The sequence below is a fragment of the Lepus europaeus genome, chromosome 3, assembly GCF_033115175.1.
Source record: "Lepus europaeus isolate LE1 chromosome 3, mLepTim1.pri, whole genome shotgun sequence".
Lineage (NCBI taxonomy): Eukaryota > Metazoa > Chordata > Mammalia > Lagomorpha > Leporidae > Lepus > Lepus europaeus.
This window is the reverse complement of record NC_084829.1, coordinates 16,375,809-16,389,738: the sequence shown is the minus strand read 5'-3', so window position 1 is coordinate 16,389,738 and position 13,930 is coordinate 16,375,809. Positions and strand designations below refer to the sequence as shown.

Sequence of the window (13,930 nt, the reverse complement as noted above, 5' to 3'; positions counted from 1 at the left end):
AGGGGTAGGGTGGGGGGGTAGGGGGATGGGGGGGTGGCATCTGACCCAGTGGTTAAGTCGCCCATATCCCACACTGGAATGCCTGGGTTTGGATCTCGGTTACACTCCTGCTTTCAGCTGCCTACTAATGCACCCTAAAGGGACACATGGGTTCCTGCCACCCATGTAGAAGACTTGGATAGAGTTCCCTGCTCATTCCTAGCATTCACCTTGGCCCAGCACCCCCAATTTTGCAGGAATTTGGAAAGTGAACCAGTGGATGGGAGTGCTCTCTGTTTATCTGTACCTCAGTTTCTCCTTCATTCCCCTCTTCTGTAAGTATATCTTTGTGCATTTTTCTGCCTTTCAAATAAATAATGAATAAAAAAATAAAGAAGTGATATGTGTTATGAGCATATATATATATATATATATATATATATGGAAAAATGGTATGTCTTCCCTCTACATCCTCAGAAGGGGAGGGGAAAATCTGTACACTGCAAAATATATAACACTGATTAAGGAAATTGGAAAACCAAAAATGAATGGAAAAATATCCTCTGTTCATGAATTAGAAGAATTAATATTATAAAAATGTCCATATTACCCAAAGCTACCTTTTTGGGGGCAGGGATTTTTAAATTTCTGTCTTTAAGTATTTATTTATTTTAAAGGCAGAGTTACAGAGAGAAAAGTTGAGACAGAGAGAGAGAGAGAGAGATCTTTCATCCACTGGTTCACATCCCAGATGGCTGTGATGGCCAGAGCCAGGCCAGGCCAAAGCCAGGAGCTTCATCTGGGCCTCCCACCTGGGTAGCAGGGGCACAAGCACTTGTACCATCTTCTGCTGCTTTCCTAGGTGTACTAGCAGGGAGCTGGATTGGAAGTGGAGCAGCCAGGACTCAAACTGGCATCCATATGGTATGCCAGCATAGCAGGTGGCAGCTTAACCCACTGCACCACAATTGCTGAAGAAATTCCAATGGCATTTTATATATTAAATAGAAAAAAACAATCTTTAAATTCATATGGAATCACAGAAGACTCCCAATAGTTGAAATAATCTTGGGCAAAAATAACAAAACTGAAAGCATCACATGCCCTAATTTTGATAATAAAAGGATTGTCATCAAAACAGTTTGGTACCAGCATATAAACAGACACACTGACAAATGGAGCAAGATAGAAAGCCTAGAAATAAACCCACACACCTATAGTCAGTTGATTTCACAAAGCTGTCAAGACACATATTGGGAAAGGACAGTCTCTTCAATAAACGGTATCAGGAAAACTAGTTATCCACATGCAAAATTATGAAATCAGATCCTTATCTCACAACATACACAAACCTCAACTCAAAATGGGTTAGAGACTTAAATTAAGACCTAAAATTGTAAAACTACTAGAAAAAATATAAAGGAAGATCTCCACAGCACATATGATTCCAAAGCACAGGTAACAAAAACAAAAACAGACAAATGAGATGGCATCAGACAAAAGCTTCTGCACAGCAAAGAAAGGAAACAAAGTGGAGACACAACTCTCAGATGTAGAAAAAGGCAGACCACACGCCTGATACAAAAGTGACATCCCAGGTATATAAGAAGCTCAAAACACTCATGAATAAGAAAATAAATAGTCCAATTTAAAATGGGGAAAGAAGGGTGGGCATATGACCTAGTGTTGACCTGCACTGAAACCCACATCCCATATAGGAGAGCCAGGGATCAAGTCTCAGCACTGACTCCTGACTCCAGCCTTTTGCTAATAAAGACCCTGGAAGGTAGCAGAAGATGGTTCAAGTTGCCGGGTACCTGTTGTCCATGGGGAAGACAACTGCTGAGTTCCCATCTCCTGGTGTCGGCCAAGTCCAGTTGCATTGCAAACATTTGGAGAGTGAACCAAGAGGGGAGCTGTATCTCTGTCTCTCTGTTCCTGAAATTAAAAAAAAAAATAAAATAAAAACTGGCAAAGGACTTGAATAGATATTTCTCAAAAGAAGACATACACATGGCCAACAGACAAATGAAAAAATGCCCAATATCATTAATCATCATGGAAATGCAGGCAAACCCCAAGGCAACACCACAAAATCCTAGATAGACTAACCATTAACAAAAAGATAAACAGTAACTACAATTGGTGAGAGTTTGGAATAAAGAGAACTCTTGTATACCATTGGTGGGAATAAAACTGGGTAGAACAATTTATGGAAGACAGTATAGAGTTTCTTTTTAAAAATTAAAAATAGAATGAAAAGGTCATCGAAGTACCACCATATCAAAGTGCCTGCCCTCCAACATGGGAGACCCAGATTGGGTTTTAGGTTCCTGGCTTCAGTCTGGCCCAGCCCAGACTGTTATGGGCATTTGAGATATGAACCAGTAAATGGAAGCTCGCTCTTCTCTTTCAAATAAAATGAAAATAAGTAAATAAACAATTTTAGAATAATATGACCATATTACAAATTTCCTGGTAACTTCACTTCTGAATATATATTCAAAGGAAATGAAACCAGGAACCTATGGTTTGCATATAAATTAGTCTCCAAACTCATACAGGACTTGAAACCCCAAAATTATACATTAATTGTATTAAGAGGACAGAAATGTGATCGAATTGTGGTGTGTTGGAAGTGGGACCTCAGGGGAGGTCTTTCAGTCATTGGGGGCATGCCTCTGAGAGGCAGTTCCAGCAGGAGAGTCCTTACGAAAGCCTGGGGCAGCATTTGGCCCAGCAGTGAAGACTCTGCCTGGGACTCCCCCAACCCATAGCAGAGTGCCTGGGTTTGAGTTTCCCCTACTCCTGATTTCAGCTTCCTGCTAATGGGTACCCCGGAGACAACAGATGGTAGCTTGAGCAGTTGAATCCCTGCCGCATACAGGGGAGAACCAGATTCTGGACCCCCTGGTCCAACCCTAGCTGTTGCAGGTATTTAGGGGTAAATCAGCAGGTGAATGATCCTTCCTTGTCTCTCTGTCTTTCAAAAAAATGTCCGAGTTTGGGCCCAGTCCCTCTCTCTGTTTCATTGCTTGCCTTGTGGTCCTTATTCCGTGTGTGCTCCACCAGTCACCACAGGCCCCTGGGCAGAGCCAAAGCCTGCACTATGCCATTTTGACTTTGAATATCCAAAAGTGTCAGCTAAGTAAACTTCACTTTCCTTCCTAAGTAGAGTGCCTCAGATATTTTGTTGTGGTAATAAAAAGCTGACTAATACAATTCCCTGGTCCATTACAGCACTATTCATAATAGCTAAGATATAAAAATCAACAAAAGTGTTGGTTAAGGGATGAATGGATAAAGAAAATGTGGTATAAATACACACGGAAATATTGTTCAGCTTTAAGAGTCAGGAAATCTGAAGGACATAATGCTAAGTGAAATAAGCCAATAAAGACAAATATGATCTCACTTAAATGGGAAATCTAAAAGAGCTGAACTCATAGAAGTAGAACAAAGAAAAATGGGTACCAGAGGCTGGGGAGGGAGAATGAGAGGGGGGAGGAGAGCTGTTGGTCAAACGGGAGGAGTGAGTTCTGAGATCTACTGCATAGCAGGGTCACTAGAGTCAATAATTAAAAATTAAGTAAAACAATACAAACTGTTCAGTGTATGAAAGGTGTGTCTGGGAAGACTGAAGGCAGGGATAACTTTCCTGGGCTGGACATTCACAGAAACAAAGAAAATTCTGGATGACTGGCTACAACACATCAGACAGTACCAGGCATTAACATGAGACACAGCTGTATGCTTTGTTAAATCACAGGTAAGAACATACTCCTTGAGATTCTAATGCAATACATCAGATCAAGGCCCAGAATTCTTCATTCATAACATACACTTCAAATCCTCTGATGAAACAGTTCAGAAACTATGCTACGAACATTGCTCTCCGCTTCAGAAAGTATTTTAAATTAAGATAAAAGCAAAAATGATTAGATTTCTACCAATGTAACAAATACTTTGAAGTAATAAGAAAGCAAAATTAAGTTGTACTTCAATGACTGTCCCCTTCTAAATTAACAGATAACCCCAAATAGCCAAAACAACATATTGGGTAAGGTGAAAGGAATAGGACTTCAATCACTGCTGTTGAGAGTGTAGATTAATAAAATTCCTTTTATGGATCATTTGATAATATCCAGAAATACTACAACTGCATATATTCTAGGACACAGCAAACCTACTTCTAAAAATTCATATTGCTGTATACACACAATCCAAATTATATATATATATGCATACACACACACACACATATATAAGGATGCTTCAAGAAGTTAATGGAAAATGTAATTAAAATTTAAAACATATTTCCATGAACATTTTTAAGCACTCTCATGTAAAAGTATTTATGTACATATATGAAATTATTCATCACAAAATGTTTTGTAATAGCCAAAAAGAAAAAGAAGAAGAAGAAGAAGAAGAAGAAGAAGAAGAAGAAAAAGAAGAAAATCTGAATTGTCTAGTAGAGACCTAGTTAGAAGATACATTGGGATACCATGCATACTTGAGAAGAAATAAGTAGCCCCTTTTTGTATATCTGCAAGATATACTTTTTGTACATCTCCAAGATACACTAGTTATGGGGAAAGGGCAGGGAAAGACCAATGTGCATAATATGTCATTTGTGTTATCTCTTTTTATCTACAAAAATAAGAATTGTGTGTAATATACTCATATACACGTAACACAATTCTAGGAAGAATGAATAACAATGGCTATCTGTGGGAAATGTGGTTGGGGATAAAAGTGGGTGCATGATTTTCTGCTTGGCATTTTGGACTTCTGGAAACATGTGAATATAGTGCCTATTCAAAAATTTAAATAAAATCTAAAAATATAAGGAAGGAATATACATATTTCTCTTTTCCCCAAATGTCATCCAGGTGAAAAATTGCAAGTAGAAACTAAACAATATTGTCCAACTTCACTGCCTTGCTTAATAAGCAATCTTTACATCTACAGGGATTGCTGCATGAAGTGTAATTTTCAGTTTTGTCATGTCTCTAAAAGGAGACAAACTCTCAAAGCTGAAGATCTTTAGGCAATAAAAATTAAGTTTTTTATTGGGGAAGGAAGTATCTGCACTATTTAAATGTACTAGGCAATGCTTTTCTACGGTCCTCAGTTACTTGTTCAACTGCTTTCACAAAATAAATAAATAAATAAATAAATAAAGACAAAACAAAAAAACAGAAATGGAGACTGCCTAAGGGAATATCTCCTGCCCTCAGGGAAGTTGTCATCTGAAAAGAAAACAATCAGCAAACGATCCAGCTGACCGGTTTAATTTACAACCAAGGTCAGTGCTACTGAGGAGGGATGGTCTTGAAATTTGGGGACTCTTACATTGCAAATTGAGGTCAAGCGATGATACGCTTGGTAATTTTCTGGGTTTGGAGGTGAATAAAGAATTGTAGATTGATATATGTTCAAATCACTCACTTAAGGAATTAAAACCTCACCTACCGACGAGGGTGGGATTCGAACCCACGCGTGCAGAGCACAATGGATTAGCAGTCCATCGCCTTAACCACTCGGCCACCTCGTCACACGCAAGCACACTGAAACCTTTTACTTCCTCCCTGCAGTTCTTTCTGTAGTAATATCTTGATTTATACCTTTCCTGGATGAATCTTGACAACTCACAACCACACCCAGAATCAAATATTTTCAGGTATGTTTCATAGCTAACACAAAACTACATAATGACGCTTGGGGTGGCTGAGTTACTTGGCACATAACAAACGAACAGGTAAAACCAGTATACCTTGATAATGAACACGTAGATCCTGGTTAAAAACAGGAATCAATACAATAGAATTTCAATCTTGCTTTGCTAACCCGGCTCCGGCCAGCAACCCTGTCTTCTCGCAAAAACTTAAGTCTCTCTTTGCTTTCCAGAGACCTTATCCCCCACCTCCTATGAGAACATCTCCCAGGATTCCTGTTTTCTGGAGGTACCGAGAAACCAAGAATCCGGTCCTGTGTTTCTCTGATATTTGCTTTTGAAGTATGCCAGACACTTCGGAGATGCCTTAGTTTCTCTCTCGTTTCTTCGCTGAAACTTGGAAGTGATCCGCTTGAGACGAGAAGCAGTGAGCGACAACGTGATTGGAAAAACAGACGCAAGCACCCACTGGGCCCTTTGCATTCTAGAGTGGATTAGAATCTCACAGCATGAGACGGTTTAGCGAGGACTGAGTGAGGGACTCCATACTACTGCAGGAGCAGGAATGCCTGAGTCCTGACTGTGGCTCTGTCCATCCCCCACGCCCTTCCACCCCCGTAATTCTTTTTTATCTTTACAAGAAGGAGCTGAATTTGACAGCTTCAAACAAATCCAATATCAGGAAACCTCGCTTCCTCACAGGGTTTGCCTGCTTTTCCACATTTGTGGAGAACTTTGGAGAGATTCTTATGTTCCTTTGCTGCATTTCATACACTCATCTTCGGCATACCCATCCATCATGGGTCACTCAGGGGAACTACTAAAAAATTTTTTTTGAAGTAGAGTTCACGCAAGGAACAGATACAATCACATGAAATGTTCAGTGAAAAACAAGGAAGGCAGAAAAAAGGCAACAAAGAACAAACACAGCAAATAGAAAAAGTTACAATTATGTAAGATATTAACCTAGTCTAGCAATTACCATTTTAAATGGGAATGGTCTAAACACATTTAGTAAAAAAACAAAAACAAAAAAAAGTGAAAGTAAATTTAAATAAAAAAAGACTCAATTATATGTTGCTTTAAGAAGCCCACTTTAAATAAACAACCAGAAATAGTTTAACTGTAAAAGAATGGAGAGAGATACATCATGCTCACACCAATCAGAGGAAAGCCTGAATAGCTGTATCAATTTCAGACAAAGCAGACTTCAAAGCAAGGAAAATTAGCAGGGGCAAACAGAGGTGTGACATACTATAAAGGGGCCAGTTCTTCAGGAAAACGTAGTAATCCTTATGGCGCGTGCATGTGTGTAACAACAGAGCATCAATATACATGAAACAAATCTGCAAAGAGAAATTGATAAATGCACTATTATAGCTGGAAACTTCCTACCTCTCTATCATTAATGGACAGATCCAGCAGGCATGGCATCTAATTAAATCTGGTCCTTAGCCCTTTTCTCATTGTAAATATTATTTGCATTTGAGTACTCTCTGTGTCACTCTCTATCTCTGTGTCACTCTCTCTCTCTCTCTCTCACACACACACACATATACACCCCTCAAAATCAGACGTTGTCACTAGTTTTGATTTTCAATTCTTCCTCAACACTATTTTCTCACAATAGCGCCTTCCTCTTTGCCTTCTCCTATATAAAATCAATTAAAAAATTATACTTGCTTTCATGTGCAAAAGAAGGAGCTCTCTTTTTTCCTCCTAAGGATGGACTAAATTTTTAATCTCTCTAAGAGCAGTGAGATTGTTGTCCATGTCATGCTTCCAGGGAAAAGTATATAAAACACATTTTTCTGTGAGATGATTCATTTCTCAGAGGAATCATCTATTTCCCTGTGGTTCCCTTGCAACCTGAGATCCCTGTGGCCAATGAACAATATCCGATGCCAGACACCTGGAGGTTGCCTGAGCTGGGGAAGACATGCAGATCATATATATATACTCCTCCAAATTAAGGAGCCCCAACTGAATTCAACAAAGAAAAGCCACTGAATAATAAAGCCATGCTCTGTACCAGGCCCCAGAGGAAGCAATTTATGTAGATTTCTTCTTTAAACCTCACAACAATCCTGAAATATAGCTATTATCCTTTCCAGTTTGTGTGAAGAAGCTGAGATTAAGAGAGTAAATGTTTTTGTCCAACACAGAGAGCAAAGGCGTCATCAAGGCCTTCCTGACAGAAATGTGGGCTTTGGAAAAGACACACAACGATAACACCACTTCTTTTCTCTCCCCAGGCCAGGCTCTCTGCTGAAAAACTCTAATAGCATTTGCTCTTGAAGAAATGGCTATCTAACTTAAGTTTTATTGTCTTTTCTTAGCCATAAAGTAAAATTTTCCAACCGCTCTCATTAGAGAAAAGTGATTCCGCTAATTTACCCTTCAGGTCTCTTTTGTGTTTTCTTGAAAACTTTTTAAAACTCACAGAATTCTAAAATGAACATGGATTGCAAAGTGGAAAAGGTATACTCTCTAGAGCACTACTCTGTTCTGTGTGGAAGAGAAAGCAGGCCCTGTGAGCATAGGTCTTGCTGGTAGCATTGGGCACCCTCAGAGTGAGCAGTAAGAGAGCCATGTCTCTACTAGTGGCTTTAGGAGGGAACAGTTCAAATCATTTCCCATTGCATTGTCTGTCTGGAGGAGAGAATGGGAAGGAGAAGAAAGGAAACAAAGAGAAATCTCAACTAAATGAAGAAGCAGTAGGTCAGGAGTTCAGATGACATGTGAATCCCTAAAACTCTGACGACATAAGCTTTTACAAAGTGACTCATTTAATTCACCTGAGTAAAAAGATTCTCACTGAATCCTGATAGTGCATCCTGTTGTATCACATAGCCACTGAAGAGTGTATTTTGGCACAAGCACAACAATATTGAGCTTCTCTTTCTATTATTTCAAGATTAATCCAGAATTACCCCTAAAGGCAAAGCTAAAAACTTGCCATGGAACTCCAAATTCCATTAAGTTGGCAGATACCAATGCCATCTTGCTAGTTAAAGTGATCAGTTTAAGTACATAACTGATCATAAAAATAGGAATAAATGTCAAAGGGATCACATAAATAAGACCAAGTGTCTGCTAATAATAATAGATAGGATTAAAAAGGAAGTGGGATACACAGCAGACTCATAGAATGACAAATGCCCTAAATAGCATTCAGGCCTCAGAACCAGCTCTTAAGGCATTCAGATCTGGCTAAAAAGCCCTTGAGAGTATTTCAGGCATGGAAAACCAAGACACTGTGGTGAAAAATGGCCTACATGAAAGATCTCTGTGAGTGAGATCCCGGTGGAAAGAAGGAGCCATCAAAGAAGGAGGTAACTTTATCTGAAGGAAGTAGAGAACTTCCAATTTGATTATGGCCTTGTCTAAATAATGTAGGAGTTTGTGGACTCAAGAGGCTTCCATAGCCTTGGCAGCTCATGAAAAGAGCCTCAGGTGATTACTGACGTCTTAAATAAGAGTGTCAATTGTTAAATCAACAACAGAAGTCACTGTGCACTTGCTCCCCATGTAGGACCTCTGTCCTTAATGTGTTGTACTATGAACTAATGGTAAAACTAGTCTTCAAACAGTACTTTATACTTTGTGTGTCTGTGTGGGTGCAAACTGTTGAAATCTTTACTTAGTATAGAGTTGATCTTCTGTATATTTAGATAATTAAAAATGAAGCTTAATGAAGGATGAGATGGGAGAGGGAGTAGAGGTGGGACAGTTTGAGGGTGGGAGGGCGGGTATGAGGGGGAAGAACTGCTATAATCCAAAAGTTATACATATGAAATTTATATTTATTAAATAAAAAGCTTTCTATAAAAAAGATTAATCATGACGTCAATTAGAAACACTCTACCTTCTGGAGGTGAATCCTAGACAATCTTGGTGCTGGTTGTTGATTTACTGGACAGAGCAACATACTCAGCCTAGGAGAGTGGGAGCAAGAGAGTTTTGGAGAAAATGAGGAAATGCTCCCAAAATCTTGGGGGTATTTTAGACAAAACCAGGCATCAGCATGAAGGGACTCTCACAGGTCAACTCTGGGACTGTTTGAGCATCAAATAAATAAATGACTATAGTGATCAATGATAAATCACTGACAAAAGTAGACTCCATACAAATACGTTGGCAAGTGAAGAAGGATATGGGACAGAAGCACAAACTCGCTTAGGGCAGCGAGCCAAGCACTGAGCAAACCTGGGAGGTGGGCTGGAGCTGGGAGATCATCCAGCAGCCATCACCATCAAGATGGGTTCCCAGAGTCACGTGACCTCTTGGCGGAGTCAAGAGATAGGATATTTGCAGTCTTCCATCGTCTCCCTACAAACCAGGTGATCAAACTTAACTTCACCAGCGCTGGGCAGATGGACACACCCGTCTCCAGATAAGACACTTCGATATTACCTAATGTGGTATTCCAGTGGGAAAAGCAGAACTTGAGTCTAATCACGAGAAAACCTCAGCCAGGCCACAGTGAGAGGAACTGAAATGCGTTAACAGCGCTGTGGTTATGCAGCATTTAAACAACTGGCCATGCTCTATGCAACTTTCGATCCTCTGAGGAAGCAAGCAAATGTTAAAGCAAACACAGTAAAATAATCTGAGCAAAGGATAGTTGGATATTTTGGTACTATTTGCTCTTTTTCAACTTCTTTGGGAGTTTGAAATTGTTTCCAAATAAGAGGGATGCCTGTGAAGTCAGCGGCCATGAATATGGGCCCAGCCCGACCAGGCCAGCTCTTCAAACTACGGAAATCGTCTGAGGAGCCAGTGCTGCCTCATCTTCCCACAGTGTCCCATGGATTCGTAGCCCACAAACAGGCCACACCTGATCGCCTCTTTTTTCAAATAACAGCCCTGTTCCACTGCAACCCCACAACCTCCGGACAGCTGGGGACCGGCAGGGTTTTGCAGGAGGTAAACTTTGTTCTTGATTTTTGGATGCTCTCTGTTCCCCCTGGAGGCGGCGCTGGGCGTGGGGACGGGTGGGCTGCAAGCTGGGACCTCCTTGGGCTACTCCCAGCTGCCCTCTCGGCCCTCCCTCTGGGCTACGCTACCCCCTGCTTTGCTCTCCTGGTATCATCAGTTGGAAAGAAGCTGCGGACGGCGAAAGGCAACACACTTTCTCCTTCTGCCGGACCCAGCTCAGCTGTGGGAAGGTTTCTCCTGCGATTTTAAGAGGCAGAGATAAGGATAATAAATCATGAAAGGAGTCCAACGTGAGCCTTTTCACGGTCGGGGGTGTAGCTCAGTGGTAGAGCGCGTGCTTAGCATGCACGAGGTCCTGGGTTCGATCCCCAGCTCCTCCATCAGTTTTGGGAAGACGAACTTGTGAACAGGGTACGTTCTGTCCGCATTTGTGTCAATACCCGTTCACACCTTGATTGCTCACACTGAACTTGATCCTTTGAGTCAGCCTTCGATCTGCCTGTATATATTTCCTTTGTGACTTCTGACAACTCTCATATTCCAGGACCACCCTAGATCCTATGTAAAGAACCGCTCTGCAAACTAATTGGCTCAGCTTTTTGGGATTCCATACTGCGTTATTATTGAGAAATAGAAAAAGGTTGAAAGGACAGACCCTTTCACTTTTTAATCTTTTTTGAATCCTGAAGAGTTCTCGGAGTGAAGATCACAGGAAGAGGTGATTCTTCTGAGTTTCCCTCTCCCCACATTACATTTTCTTGAGCCAGTTTGCCTAAGCCAGAGCTAGTCTGAAATATTAAATACATGAGAGGGAAAAGACTGTGTAATATACATTGTTAATTGGGCTTATGACCTATACCACCTATTTAAGCCTCTTTAAGATATTTTGTGGTCAAATTTTAATTTTTTTTCATAACAACACAGGGATATCCATTATCTTCAGTACTACTTAATATTGTAATGGAGGCATTAACCAAAGAATTTCAACATTAAAAAATAATTAAAAGGCAGGTGTTTGGCACAGTGGTTAAGACTGCTGTGACACCCTCATCCCTTACCAGACAGCCTGGGTTTGAGTCCTGGCCCCACTCTGGATTCAGGGTTTCTCATAATGTGCACTCTGGGAGGAAGCAGCAATGGCTCGAGTAGTTGGGTCTGCACCACCCACATGGGAGATCCAGGTTCACGTTTAGCGTTCAGCCTGGCTTCAGCCCCGGCTCTTTGTGGGCATTTCAGGACTGAACCAGAAGCTGCTCGGTATCTTTCTCTCTCTCTCTCAAGCAAATAAAAAGAAAGACAAATTAAAGTAACTAGAGGATTAAATATGAAGGATTATATATCTAGAGACCGTCTCTAAAAATAGAAAGGTTACTACAAATAAAGAATTTTGTAAAGAATCTGGTTGTAAAATTAACACACACACACACACACACTCACATTAGCCTTCTGATATCCAACCTTTGAAGGTTTTTGATTATCAATCCCTTATTTTGAAAGCTGACAAATGAAGGAATTGAACTGTATATAAAGGTAAGGAAAAATGAATTTTAATGAAGAATGGGATGGGAGAGGGAGTAGGAGGTGGGGTGGAAGTGGTGTGGAAGGGCGGGTATGGTGGGAAGAACTGCTATATTCCTAAAGTTGTACCTATGAAATTTATATTCACTAAATAAAAGCTTTCTATAAAAAAAGAAGGCATTGAATCAAGTATGTATTTTTCCTCTTCCACATGAAATGTATTCTATGATAAACAACATGAGTATACTTCAGAAAGTTTTCAGAAAATAGAATATTTTCCATAGTTTATTTTAGTGTAGCACAAAAGCATTTGAGACCTATGCATAGTTTTTTTTTTATTTGTCATTTTTCATGAGCCTTTTGATTAGGATTAGTATTAGCTGTAAGAAGATGTCCTCCAAAAAGTGGCCTTAACTGCAAGGTTGTGGTTTTTGCAAGATCTTTCAATGGTTCTTGTTATCAAGTAAATACACACAGGAGCTTCCCTTCATGACCTTCCAACTCCATTTTATTAGGGTCTGACATAAGTGATTCCATTTTGATTATGACAGCTTTCACAGAATATACAAAGGGTCTCCAAAAAGTTAATGAAAAATATGTAATGTTTTATTACATTTTCCATGAACCTTTTGAAGTACCTTTGTATTATTTAAAAGCAGTTAGTTGCAAAAGGAAACAGAGAAAAAGGAAACAGAGAAAAAGGGCAGTTTAAAGAGCTTCCCTGTAACAGAGATCATAGGTTATGTTAAGATGAATGTCCAAGTAGGATACATACCCAAGCATTTTTCTTCCCTATATTGTCCTTTTACCACCAAAGAGTTAATGCAGCAAGAGGTTTAGTATCAGAAGCAATTGGCTTTATTTAAGCATCTGAATTTCCTTTTCTAACTAAAATCAAGAAAGGCAGTACTGGCTTAGTTTACAGTTAAGCTACTTAGAAATGCTCCATGTTTACATTTTGCAGAACAGAAGAACAATAATGGGCATATATGGTCAATAAATGATCATTCTTCAATTTGTCAAGTTCTTATCCCTTAGGTCAGTAGGTGGCATACCAGAAAAAGTGTGACACATTGAAAATAATAGACACAATAATTGGAAATACAGAAATTTCTCTTCCAGATCCAAAAGGGAGAAAGCATCCACCCTGTGATGTTAGACAAGACACATTTATAAAAAGACACTCTGGACTTGTGCAAAAGGATAAATTCACCACTCAAAAAGATTCATTTGTGTATTGAAAGCCTATCAGGATCAACATGTAACCTACTGAGCTAGCTAGGACAGGGAATGATCCATCTATAAACAAATAAATAGGCATGCATGTCTGTACTAGCTGCTTGTATTTCTGTATTTCTAATCCAAGAGAAGTCATCAAAAAGTTCATGGGAAATGTGTATTATGGAAAAATTGTATATGAATTTCAATTTTTTAAAATAAGCTTATCTTTTAATTCAATTTTTCCACAAACTTTGAAAACTACCCTGGTGTTTTAAATTGCTAACGGGAGAAGGCCCAAAGCCTTCTTTCCTGTACAGAATTCAGGCAATGTCTCATCCTTTAAAGAGGCAAGTAGGAAGAAGAGATGCTGGGATTCAAATCTGGATTCTTATAGCAGAGCTCTTCCCTCCCCTGTTGAACCATGTTCCCTCTATAGGTAATAGTGACCCTTCCAATCGCTGCTACCAAAATGGCATCTTTATAGAACTTCTTGTAAAGTAGCTCTACCAGGAAGTGGGAAGGAAAGTGGAAAGTAAAGACACATAGTGACACGACAAGAGAAATGAAAGGGGCCAGCATCGTGGTGCTGCT

At 39.8% G+C, this 13,930-nt stretch overlaps 2 non-coding genes across 2 annotated transcripts; one reads left to right on the top strand and one right to left on the bottom strand.

The window, feature by feature from the left end:
- Positions 1-5,457: 5,457 nt before the first annotated feature.
- Positions 5,458-5,539, bottom strand: TRNAS-GCU (transfer RNA serine (anticodon GCU)). The gene has a single exon. It is a non-coding gene; the product is annotated as a tRNA-Ser (tRNA).
- Positions 5,540-10,908: 5,369 nt separating this feature from the next.
- On the top strand, positions 10,909-10,980 carry TRNAA-AGC (transfer RNA alanine (anticodon AGC)). The gene has a single exon. It is a non-coding gene; the product is annotated as a tRNA-Ala (tRNA).
- The last annotated feature ends 2,950 nt before the right edge of the window (positions 10,981-13,930 follow it).